The following is a 12,780-nucleotide window of genomic DNA, read 5'->3' on the forward strand; positions in this document are numbered from 1 at the left end:
AACTCGATAAATTTATACTTTTTTATTCATTTGTTTACATTGTGGGTAGCTAAATTATAAACCTTATTTTAAGAGACATGGTTTAATTTCTCGGGAAATAATAATTTAAAGAAATCATTTTACAATTTATTAACCGTAATTTATATTACGTTATAGTCATTCAAAGTTTGAAATAACATAATGCTTACGTATGGTTACTCACAAAGGTGCACCTTTTACCGTCTGACGCAGTTTAGCGCTGAGTAGTAAAGGTAAACAACGAAATAGCTTGCTCCTGATTTTGATAGAACATCTGTTCATTATACTATGATAATACAAGTAAATGAATAGTTACATACATGCAATACAAAAATATTCTTAAAAGTACCCTAAAACATAAGAAAAAATAATATAACGTAAGTCCTATACTAGGCAACAGTCCCTGCTGGACAACCCTAGGCTAACGGTAAACGTAAAAATGTAATACTTGAGTATCAATAAAGCTTTTTGTGAAAGAGTTCGTCCAGTGAAGTAGGTACTGCCACCTTACCTATTTCTGCCACCAAACAGAATGTGAGCATTAAGCCGGATTTACACTTGTCTGACGTGTCGTGTCGTGTCTTGTCAGAACGGTATTGGTTTCATACACACTAAACAAGCCGTCACGTCAGAATGTGCCACACTAATAAAAATCTAACCATATTAAATATATGAAACCGATACAGTTCTGACGCGTCACGACACGACATGTCAGATAAATATAAATCCGGCTTTACAGCGTTCCGATTTTGAAGGACAAGGGAGCTGGCGAATTACAGACTTATGACTTGTCAACCTTTGTCCCAAGGTGACGGGCGTAGTGATAGTGCTCCTCAGATCTTTGCGATTTAAAGTTCTGAATGCAGCTATTATGAACAGGCGGGTTACCACCAGGTGCACAATTTGTTTGTCCCGTCACTTGGTATATATGGTACATAAAAAATTTTTAGCTCATACATATGTACTTTCTCATGACTCATTAAGTAGAGGGTTGGTTTATACAGTAGATACTTGGATACCTGTAATGCAATAATTATCTTGTACAATGCATCCGATGACGACGACGTGCAACCGACCAGTTGGTATGTTATGACGCAACTTGACGTGTAACGCCTATTTCGGATGGATGCAGGGACCTACTCGTGCCACCCGAATTCCTTCAGGAATCTCAGCATCCTCCTGGGTCTGCTGAAGGCCTCGAGGAGCGGACTCGGCACTCCAAGGCATTTAGCGAACATGTACAGGACTGGTGTTAAGCGACACGCGTGTCCATAACAGTTGCAGTGCCACTCAGAGCGTTAAATCGCAAAGATTTGAGGGGCACTGCCACTGTGCCCGTCACCCTGGGACATAAGTTGACAAGGCCCACGTACCTGTAGTTTCACCAGCAGGAACGCAATAACGCTCACATTACCGCTTTTCTATGTAAGGTGACAGTACGGTCAAGAGCACATCACGCTTGACACTTAAGATTTAGATACAACTCTATGCTGCTTGCGATAAGAACGGTACAAAGTCCATAGTGTCAAGCTGATGGTGCTCTTGGCTGTACACACCTCCTTGGACGACCTCTTTCACTAGGAGCTATACTGCTACTAACTTGCCTCCTCCTCCATGCACGCTCTGCATGGAGGGCTTTTCGTGATACCTACTTACATTTTTTACAGCGTCCGTCTCCGACCCTTTTCTAGCCAGTTCATCTGCTGCCTCGTTACCACATGAACCGCTGCGTCCTTTAATCCACTGCAGAGTTACGAAACCGACCGAGTTACAAAGTCATTTGACACGAATTTGTGACGTTGTGAACTTTAATTACAACATACAAATAGTATAATAGTTTTTTAATTTCTATAAGTATTGTATCAGAATACGGTCACGTTCGTTTTCCTACTATATGAGTTTTCCACTGTAATTACGCCACAGCAATTTGTCAAGGTGGCTGTGTATTAATTGCAATATTATGGAAAGTAGATCACAGGTGTTTCAAATGTCGGCAGGAACCCGTGCGTCCCGCAGATTGGGTCGAAATGTCGCAACATGCTCACGCGCACCGTTCAACAGACCACCGGTCAACAATCCGTGAAATTCATTGCAATGTTTATGAAAAGATTTTTAGTATCTACTTCGAAAAAAATATATAGATAATTGTCCACATTTTAAAAATTTTAAAAATATTTTCTCTAACATCCTTAGATATGTTTGAAATTTCACTTTTAAGCATCATCGTAATTTATTTGAATTCGTCTCACGGGCGCGCCATTCTGAGCAACTGAAAACTAGATCATGTAAAACTGATCTACTTCAAAGAGTATAATAGTAAAGGCTACGAACGTCTTAGGAATTGGTTTTTTAGCAGTAGAGCTCCTTGTGAAAGAATTATTTCTACCGCCAGACAGTAATGTGAGCATTACTGTGTTCCGGTTTTAAAGGGTAAGGGTGCTGGTGAAATTACAGGCACATGAGACTTGTCAACTTGTGTCACAGGGTGACGAGCACAGTGGCAGTGCAGCACAGATCTTTGACTTAAAACTCTGAGTGGCACTGCAACTGCTATGGACAGGCGTTTCTCTTACCGCCATGTCACGACTTGTTCGTCCGGTCACTTGGTATCATAAGAAAAAGAATAATATATCTAGATAACAAATTATAGTTCTAGCTAGCAAATTCAGTTTCAAAAATTATATTCTTTAATTATTACCTTATGGCATTGATTTGTATCGTATTCACCCACACGTTTTCTCCTTATTGAACCCTATAATAAATGCTATATAGCCTCGTGTTGAAGTAATCTGTTATAATGAGAAAATGCCTCTATGTCTGTAATACCTCTATATCTGAGGTATCTGTAAATTTCTTCCGATAGATTACTGTAGCCTAGAAGGCATTAAAACAGCAGCCGTCGCTAATGGTCATCAAGGCATCCATGGCATACCAGAGGCGGCAGCGTTAATTTGCCACATCAAGCCGGCTCCGCGTAAAGCAGCCAACGACTGTTTGCAGTGTTAAAGCAACGGGCGTTTGGAATGCATGACCGATCGGCGACTGAGGAAAAAGCGCTCTCTCGCCGGTGAATGAAGCGATTAGCGCTGAATAGTGCGCCGGCACGCGGAACCAACCGCGCGACACGACGCGCGCGCATCCACGACGCGCATTGTCTCAGCTCGGTTGACCCGTGCCCCACGCAAAAACTAAACTCCACCAAAAACTAATAAAAACTCCCAAAAACCATCGGCATTTTTTTTTGATTTGGACAAAAACTCCGTGCCCGTTTTTTCGATTAAAAATATCTATCACAATCCTTTTATAGACTTCTCGTTGCGCCTCGACGGCTGGTACAAATGAAGATACCTTTTCCTCGTTACAATCATTGGCGTTGTATAGTTATGCTTTTTTTGCCTGGCACACTTTGAAGCAAACAAAATTCTTTGAATTTCTTTTATGATGACGAGAAAATTGATACTAATTATTATCATTATTAGTGGGAAACTAAAATGGAGTGAATTGGAAAGTTGTACATTTATATTCCAGAACTGGTTGGTAAAATTTAAATTCACACACAAAACTGCTCGTGTCGTTAAAGCGTGTCTATAACAAGGCGTTTGTTAAGCACCGTGCACGGTTGCATTGCTGAGGCGCAAATATAAGCCGCATCTCATTTACCTTATTAAGGAGAAGCGCACGGCCGGGCGCGTCACTCAACGTCTGCCGCGACGCATAAACACCTCCTTAGCCACCATCTATCGGCTCTCTAATCGGAACCTCACAGTCTCCGCACGATCTTTCCGCGTAGCACTTCACATCTAAGGTAAACACCTTATGCCCTTTGCGTTTGCTAATGAATGAGCTCGAAATTCTTCAATCTTTCCTCCTTATAATCACGCGATCTATCGCTACTGCCACGTAATGATTTAATGAGCTTCCGTGGGATATTTGATTGCTAATTTATTTCTTCGTACGCCTCGACAAAGCAATTTCCATCTGAAATTCGCAATTTTTTTTCATTAGTTAACGCAAATGTAAATTGGTTAGCGTCAGTTGAATAAACTTGCGTATAAGGCAATACATTTTTCGGAATTACTGCATAGCACTGGTTTTTATTTATTAGTATTTTTTAAATAGACACAGATTAAACATTATTAACGGAGAACCATCATAATCCTATTCATACAAGTCCCGAACTTAGAATAGAGAAATTCACAAATTGTATGGACAATCTTAATAATTTTTAATTGCTGTAGATCAATTAGCTTGTAAAAGTACTTTCTTTTCTTAAATAAATTATTATTATAATTTACTTTATTTTTCTCAGCTTGTTAACTGGTTTGAACCACATTTACGTGGTGGAAGTCAAGTAAACGAAGTATGCGAGGGGCGTGTATCTGCGAGTATGATCCTACGTCGTCCTCTTCCATCTGCGTGAACTTTCTCACAATGTAGCACGTATTTAAAATTATTAATTCTATTTAAATTTATTATTATTATTTTTATTGTTATTATTATACATATGTATAAGTACGTGTCGGAACAAACTAAAACTTTGATATTGAAAAGATGAGTGATCAGTAATTCCTCAATTCGGGATCGAACGGTGTGATGGATACTGGTCAAGTGAGCTAATGGGTTATTCAGATTTGGTAAATGTCGGGATGATACGCGAGGCGCAAACGGCCTGCGAAATTAACCAATTCGGCATGCTGCCGGCATGGTACTCGTAACGTGCTGCCTAGTAGTACTTAGACCGACTCTACACTACTAGCGATTCTTTACGTTAAAACTCTATAACGTATTATAGAACTACCGGATATCTTATACAGCCAAGAGAGCTTTCTTACGAATTATAACGAGGTCTTACGTTGAATCGATCGAACAATATATCTTTTCCTTTAATACATTGTACTTACATAGAGCGAGTCATTGTTCACATTGACATGATAAACAGACAGTACACGATTTTGATCATTTCTTTTTATAGCTTTATAAGTAATGTGTAGGTTGACTGTTTAACTGTGCGGAGATTATTACGAGTATTTTATTTGGGTGAATTCAAAAAGAAAGATACAATATTTATTTAGTCTCCTTGTCTTATAAAAAAATTATATATTGAAATCTAAAATCTTATCCACTTAGCATTTGCCGTAGACTGCTAACAGATTGACTGCATGTTTGCAATTAATACGTAATATGGTAATCAACTTAATGCAGCTGAGACCTCGCCTGCATGAAGTCGGTTTCAACTGCGTGAAATCGTTATCCGAGACCTCGACTGCTTGGAGTTGATAACGACTTCACGCATTAACTGCATGCAGTCGATCTCGGTTGCATGACGTCGGTTTTGACTGCATGCAGTTAATGCGCGAAGTCGTTGTTCGAGACCTCGACTGCATGAAGATGATTACGACTTCACACATTAACTGCAAACGTGCAGTCAATCTGTTAGCAGCCGTAATTTACATTATGGCGAAGCATTTATAGGAGTTCAGCCGTTTATCCACAGAAGGGGTAATGCAAGCAAATACGAGAAAAGTACTCGTGCACATTTCAGTGAATGTATGCTAATGTCAATATTAACGTATAACACCATAATAGCGGTCTGCCTGTTCCAGGAATTAATATTATACTACATAATACAAAATTCGACTAGATAGAAAGAAAAGAGAAAGAGCGGTTTTACAATCATCGTATACAATTAAGTCAAATAAGGTGGAATAATTACATGCCCTATTAAGGAGAATCATAAAAACTTGAGAATCACAGATACCGTAAAGACAATAGGCATTGTTTCTATGTAAATATAAGTTTGTCGGACCAATCAGCGACGCTGGAGCGGCAAGTAATTAAAAATTTAAATTAGGAATATCGTCCCCTTGTTTGACGCGGTTGGTGATTACGGAGCGTTAATTACGAGCGACCAATTAAAACGCGGGGCGACAAAGCGGGAGAGAAGTAGCCAATGGGAGGGCTGCACTGAAGCTAGGCGTGGTAATTAACAAGCGAAAGGGTTGATTTTCCGGGCGTCTCGCTACAGGGGCGTGCTATTAATCACCACCCGAAGGAGAGCCACGCCACTCCCGTGACTATGACTCCCTATTATGGATTTAAATAAAAGACAAAGACAGAACAAAGAATTACGAAAATTGCAATAGAAAATTACTTTCCACGTCTTTATGAAACTACGGTGTTTAGGTGTGTGACCGTAATTTGTTGTCATTTTGATCTTGCAAAGTAGTTACAAAAATCCACTTTTGAATGTTCTTGTACGTGACCTATTTTTTAGAAGAATTAAATACATCAAATATTGTAGTGCACCTTATATATTATAGGAATCTGAACAAATAGAAATAAAGAGCACATCATGCCAATTCACGTCTAGCGTATGAGAAGATAGCGGAATAAGTGATACTCTTAGAAGTAGCCGGAAATTACCCTAGACAAAGCTGCAATAACGCCTTTGTCCAGCCACTAGACGTAACGACCTGGCAACGTGGGCGACTTATGTATTCTTAAAAGCTATAGGTACATACCGAATACTTACACATAATCACGTGTCATAGATCTTTTACGTCACTCCGTTGAAAGTAACTTGATATATTTCTTTTTTCAAAAAACTTTTTACTTTTTTCTATTATGGTAAAAAATTAAAAAAGGCCGTTATTAAAATGTTATTTTATGCAATCGTAATGAATACGAGATTTCAAGACCTAATTATGTAATGATTGCATACAATACTTTTTCCACGAGTAAATAAAATTGGACTATGGAGCACTGCACTCTATGGATGTGAGACCTGGACCATCACAAAGAGAGACAGAGAGCGATTGGAGGCATTTGAAATGTGGTGCTGGAGACGTATGGAGAGGATAAGCTGGACCGAGAGAGTGACTAATGAGGACGTTCTGGGGAGGATTGGGGAACGGAGAGGCCTGACGGAGACGATAGAGAATAGGAGGGGAAAAATGTTTGGACATTTGTTGCGCAACGACGAACTATTGACGGTTGTTGTTGAGGGAAAGATGGAAGGAAGGAGACAGAGAGGAAGACCGAGAATGGCATTCTGTGACCAAATAAAAAGAAAGGTTAATATGAGCAGTTACAGGGAGGTCAAGGAGTTGGCTATGGACCGTGAGGAGTGGAGGAGGCTACACCGACAAGAGCATGGCTCTTAAATAAAATGAATGAAATAAAATTATGAAACAGCTCCAATACTTAATATATATTTTGTTAACAATCCATGATAACAACCGCAATTTAAAAAAAAAAATTAACCCATTTATTACGGTAGGCAAAGGTTCTACCATACAGCCACTTCATATATTTAGACGAAAGCCAAACGCTACAAAATAAAAAAACCAAAGGTATAGAATAGAACTGGCTAAGTACCGCATATATTTTAACCAATCATTTTTTTATAACGATTTATGGCCCGGTTATAAAGCAAGACTTTTAACTGCCTCCGTGGCCAAAAGGTTACCATGCCGGACTGCCACGCAGGTTCGATTTCCGGGCCCGGAGAAATATTTGTATGGCCTACATTTATTTATCTCGTGAGTTTGGGTATAATTTGTGGTTGTCTATATGTGTGTCCATGGCACCCGCGACACAGGGTTTCCCTACTGCGGGGTTATGTTGAGTGTGTGCGTATTATTATATATTTTAGGCCAATTTAACCAATCGGGAATCAGTATAGCGTTTGAGTAGCGTCATAATTGATATTTTAATTATCAAAAATACGACGTTCTTTTTTTTAAACTCATAATAGTGACAGAACTCTAATGAAATTTTTCAGCTCAGTGGCGAGTACCATAGACAATAGAATTTTGATTCAGAACAAAAAAGAACACCTTTATGATATGGTTTATGAAACTATAATTTAATTGGCAGATTAAATTACAGGAGTAGAAAAATTTATTTACTCAATGTATTTTAAGTAATGAGTGCGAAAAACTACTTAAGAATACTCTGTTGCAAGAAATTAGAACTCTACTGTGTTTCAGGCGTTTCTTTTTGAATATCAAAAATATCTGTATCTCATGGGTATGCAAATTACACTTGAAATTGTCACATTGATTGAACTTTACTACTACTCATTAGTACCTAAGACAAATTCCGTTTAGTTAGTAATTCTAGGGATTGTTCTTTGTAAATAGACAGTTAATATAAATATTTAATGTTACTGACGTGTTCAGTCATTCTGAATCGAAATTTCTGACATCAGCTGGTTACTACTGAGACGGTCACCACCCGAAGCTCTGTGATCGAAATTCCGCAGCCTGCTTTTGGGTGGTAATTCACTCAACCCTTATTGACTAGGCTTACATGTTTAGTAATTATTGCTGTTAGTGTAAGTGTACAATATTAATAGATAAATAGTAATACATTTATAATAATTTTTAATACAAAGAGAAAAAAAAACTAAGAAAGAATTCGAACCAACGCTTTCCAGCAAATCGTGCCAGACGCTGTGCCAACCACGGACAGCGGACCTTACGAATTTTTGTATGCGCTTGTTGCAGACCTTTATTTTGGTTTTTAAAGACTTTCCAAAGGAATGAAGGTCCGCTAGTTCGTTCCGTGGCATAGTTGGCATCAGTGGCGTTGTGTGCTAATAAGTGTTGTTTTTCAAATGTCACCAAGGCGCCTTTTTAACGGAAAAAGAAATTTTTGTTAAAATGCTTTTTTGTTTTTTCAAAAAGTTAAAGCTTCGGCTTTACCAAAATTTTCACGCCTCGTCACTGGTTGACATAGCGTCTGGTACGGTTTGCTGGAAGACGTAGGTTCGAGCCCAGCCGGATCGAAGAGAATTTTACTTAGTGTTCGATCTTTGTATTAATAATTATTACAAAGTTAGTAGCAGCAGAGCTCCTTGTCAAAAAGCTCGTCCAGTGAAGTACTGCCTCCTTAACCTATTTCTATCGCCAAGCAGTAATGTCAGCATTACTGTGTTCCGGTTGTGAAGAGTAAGGGTGCTGATGAAGTTACGGGCACATGAGACTGAATTGAAAATTATTGTGGTCAAACATCGTGACATCCAATAAATTTAAAAATTACAATAATAATATGTGCCACACATCCACACCAATGGCCTTGTCTCAAACTAGGGAATTCCCTGTACCAGAGAGAGAAAAGTTAATTTCCGAAATTGGTCCTCCGGGGAAACGAACCCGGGGCCTCCGCATCCAGCGGCCACAATATAAACCATTAGGCAATCGAGGTCGTCATTTGTACAAGTTTATCATTTATGATATTTATTTTAAATACAGGTGGAGACAACCTGAAAGAACTAAACAGGTCATTACTTCATTACTATGGAACAATTAACTGTATTATAATGTTATTAAGTTTTTTTATTGACTATATCTTTAAATCTCGTAATCTTGTTATAGAAACGTACATTGCACTTTAAAAGAATTTGTGACTTTGTGAAGACTGTCAAAAACAGCCGGTTAACATTTATTCTTCGCTTTAATGTTATATCTAACACAATTTTTAATGAAAAAATTATGAATCTTTTTAAAATAAATTACATTTTCGTAAATATACTGTGACGCTAGTCTAAAAATGTTCATTTCTTTGAACTTATTCCTCGTAGAGGCTCTGGGGCCTGTAAATTGCAATTTTATACTTCTATAAAAGAATTACTTTTCGTATTTTAAGAATAAAATTCCGAAACAGTATTCATTCGTAAGAAACAATAACTTAATTCGCATGCAGCTGTATTTTGGGACGTAAAACAGATGGAAGGAATCGGGTTACTCGCAGTAAATGGCCGTTACGCACCTCGCGACTTAAACGTCCGCTATTCGCCGAAACGACACGTTTTTGTTCCGAACCCGCTTATTCAATTCAAGAAAGATATTTAATATCATCTAGGAACAATTGGGTTTAGCTTACAAAGCCACTAGGTTCAATATTATTTTAAGGCTCTTTACCATGCCACAACAAAACACTGAACGGGTACAAAACATGCGCAAAATTTTCATATCCTAATAAAATATCTGCGCAAAGCATAACATTTTCCTGTAGCCGGGGCTTATAACACTGTTATTAACAGAGCCGATGAAGTATAAATGATCCGCATAGCCATTGCTGAAAGAGAGTTATTCCGTTATTCCTCGCCCTCCCCCCGCGCCGCCCGTCACCCCGCGCCCGTCACCGCCAGAAGAAAAATGCTAACACGCCCACGCGAAAACTATTAGTTATTTTGGCACCCCCACAGCCCGAGTTGCTTTCGATTATGGACCACTGCTGCTGCTTAAAAGGTTCCAACAGGAACTAATTTCATTTTGTACATTACAAGCTTTTAAATTTCCTTACTTTATAATAATACGGCAGAGACGTTTGTTTAGAAACTTACGACACATTCAGTAATATGCTGTACATTTCATAATAAATATACGATCTATAAACACATTCATACTCTTGTACAAGGAAATCTCCAAAGATTATTCTTTCATTTCTTTTTGGATAAACTGTTCTGTTTATGCAAAAGGATATTTGTTATAACTGGCAACATTACTTAGGAAGTACGCTTTCATCGAAGCGGGTAAGAACTCTTTTCTTAATGATGTATTATTTTTCCATACAAAAGATTTCAACTACATCCACTCGAGCAACAACATTGATGAAAAACAAATACAAAAGAAATCAAAAAACGCGTTTCGAACAAAGCAATTCTGCAAGCGGACTGATGAAATTCAAAACGAGATAAAGAATACGGCCCGTAAAACTTTTATTGCTGTTAACTTATTTATGAACTTGACGATCATATTTAGTAGGTAGTAGCTTCGAAGCATATGATATACTTAGTACAAGTTTTCACTAGTTGATTCACAGTCTACAAACATTTTTATATTATTTTATGACGTAAACTGAGAAATTATGTTTTTCAAGCTCATATTGAACTTGGAAACAGCTTTGTTCTCTTTAACAAAGGATGAAAATCTTGGTAATGAGATATAATTCCTGCCTAAGAAGAGGTAGACTGTGGCTGAATTCATAAGGCGGCCACCATTGTAGGTTTCTTCCTTCCTCACTCTAAAAGAGCTTTTAAGCTCTAAATCTTAAGTAATATGTATGATGTACTAGGACGTGTATGTGGATGATGTGGGATATATTACGTAGTGAAGATGCTCCATCATTCGCAGGGTGCAAACAATGGGCGCCCGCCTTCTCATCTGTCACAGACGCTTCCGTCTCACAACTGCTCTGTTTAATTGACCTCAACCTTTTTATACCTATGTACTCCCTTTTACAGTTATTATCTTATATATCGTAGAGAGTAGTACCTACCGTCAAGTACAGACAATGGGTATTACTTGCCTACTCACTGTCGTGTTAGCGCGACGACTGTACTTGACTTCTCATTATAATATTTCAGTGGAGCCTAACTTTTTACGAAGGGAGTATGCATATAACATGTGTTGACATAAAAGTAACACCGGGTAGAATTGTCATTAGATATTTCAAAAGTGCACTATGAGTATATGGTGTAATTCAAATAATATACTGTGTAATAAAAATAAATAAATAACTTTACAAAAGAACACTGCAATGTAAACCAAGAAATGTAACCACAAGATAGTAGTTAGGTAAACAACGGCCCAACACAAAGGGCCGGCGTTTACACATAAATGAACAATAGTTTGTACATACGTGGATAGACAAAGCACACAAGCACGTGAGGTCATCTCCCCTCATTAGGTGGTTAGTTTCCCGGGCGTGTCCGCAGACTCCGGGTGAGCGGGTGTGAGGTGTGGTGTTAGGCCAGGGGGGGTGAAGTCGAGGTGGAGGACGAGTGCACCCCGCGCGGACGGGAACTTACTTAATTAATCCCCTCGCGGCCGCCATTGGCCGGCCAGCGAAGGCGGGCGGCCGTCTCATCGCCCACGCGTTAATTGGGCGGGCGGCCAGATTAGGAGATCGCACCAACGCCTAATGAAACTCGATTCTCTTACTCTTAGGTACATATAACTGAACCGCCATATACAAGGCGTTACTTATGTACTTATTGCACGCAGTAACGCTCTTATTATCTTGACTTAATATGAGCGATATGATCTTTTTTGCCGATAATACTTTTGAAATTAAAGGGAATGTGCATAGTCTATTAAAAATAACGAAAAGGTAAATTGTTACACCGTTGATAGTCTTTTATTGAACGACGACATTTTACCCCGAGCTATATTATCCTCAATTTTTTCAACTCTGGATTCAAATTCAATTACGTAGATACATATACAATAAGAGTCTACAAAGGATTTGTCTTTAAAAAGAGATATGGAAAAAATACAAGGAGCTCTTAAAGTGTTAATAAATATTGTAGTAGGGAAGCAGTCGGCTCGAAACTAATATCGCTCTCGTCGCGTCAAGTGAACGTATAAAGCTCAGATTTAGCGAGAGCCGAGGGCTGAGCGGGCGCGAAACGCCAGGTAAAGCACCTACTTACACCGCGATATACGACGAAACGTAAATTATAATATAGTGTCGCGCAGGGTTGTCAACAATGCGCTTGAAAATTATCTCGTTCTAATGCTCTCTATTTTATAGAACACTTTTATTCGGGACATTTGACGTATGCGAGACAAGCATTTTCAGTATTTTATATTAATTGTGAATGTTTGTAAATCGATGAAGGAAGTGTCTAAAGTGATAATGATGTGCAGCCTTGAGCGGCGCTAACCCTCTCGCGCTCACGTCGTGTCGGCGGCGGTGCGGTGCGGCGGGTGTGTGTGCGCGCCCACTGAAAGAAAAGCAATTTCCTCCGGC

The 12,780-nt window shown here is 38.8% G+C and overlaps 1 protein-coding gene and 1 long non-coding RNA gene across 4 annotated transcripts in view; one reads left to right on the forward strand and one right to left on the reverse strand.

Annotated features, from left to right (window-relative positions):
- Positions 1–3,765, reverse strand: part of LOC113227957 — a 48,739-nt gene extending 44,974 nt beyond the window's left edge. The window contains exons 1-2 of one of the 2 annotated variants that reach the window (XR_003310247.1): positions 3,679–3,765; positions 1,675–1,761 (exon numbers count right to left, since the gene is read on the reverse strand). This is a non-coding gene — a long non-coding RNA (uncharacterized LOC113227957). The remainder of the gene's footprint in view (positions 1–1,674; positions 1,762–3,678) is intronic. The other variant, XR_003310246.1, reaches the window with a different exon arrangement.
- The window catches only part of LOC113227956 (methyltransferase-like protein 9), a 54,490-nt gene that overhangs the window by 29,665 nt on the left and 12,045 nt on the right, over positions 1–12,780 (forward strand). The gene's annotated exons all lie outside the window — the stretch shown is intronic.

Source organism: Hyposmocoma kahamanoa, unplaced genomic scaffold (assembly GCF_003589595.1).
Source record: "Hyposmocoma kahamanoa isolate Upper Pololo Valley unplaced genomic scaffold, ASM358959v1 220, whole genome shotgun sequence".
In the NCBI taxonomy this organism is placed as follows: Eukaryota; Metazoa; Arthropoda; class Insecta; order Lepidoptera; family Cosmopterigidae; genus Hyposmocoma; species Hyposmocoma kahamanoa.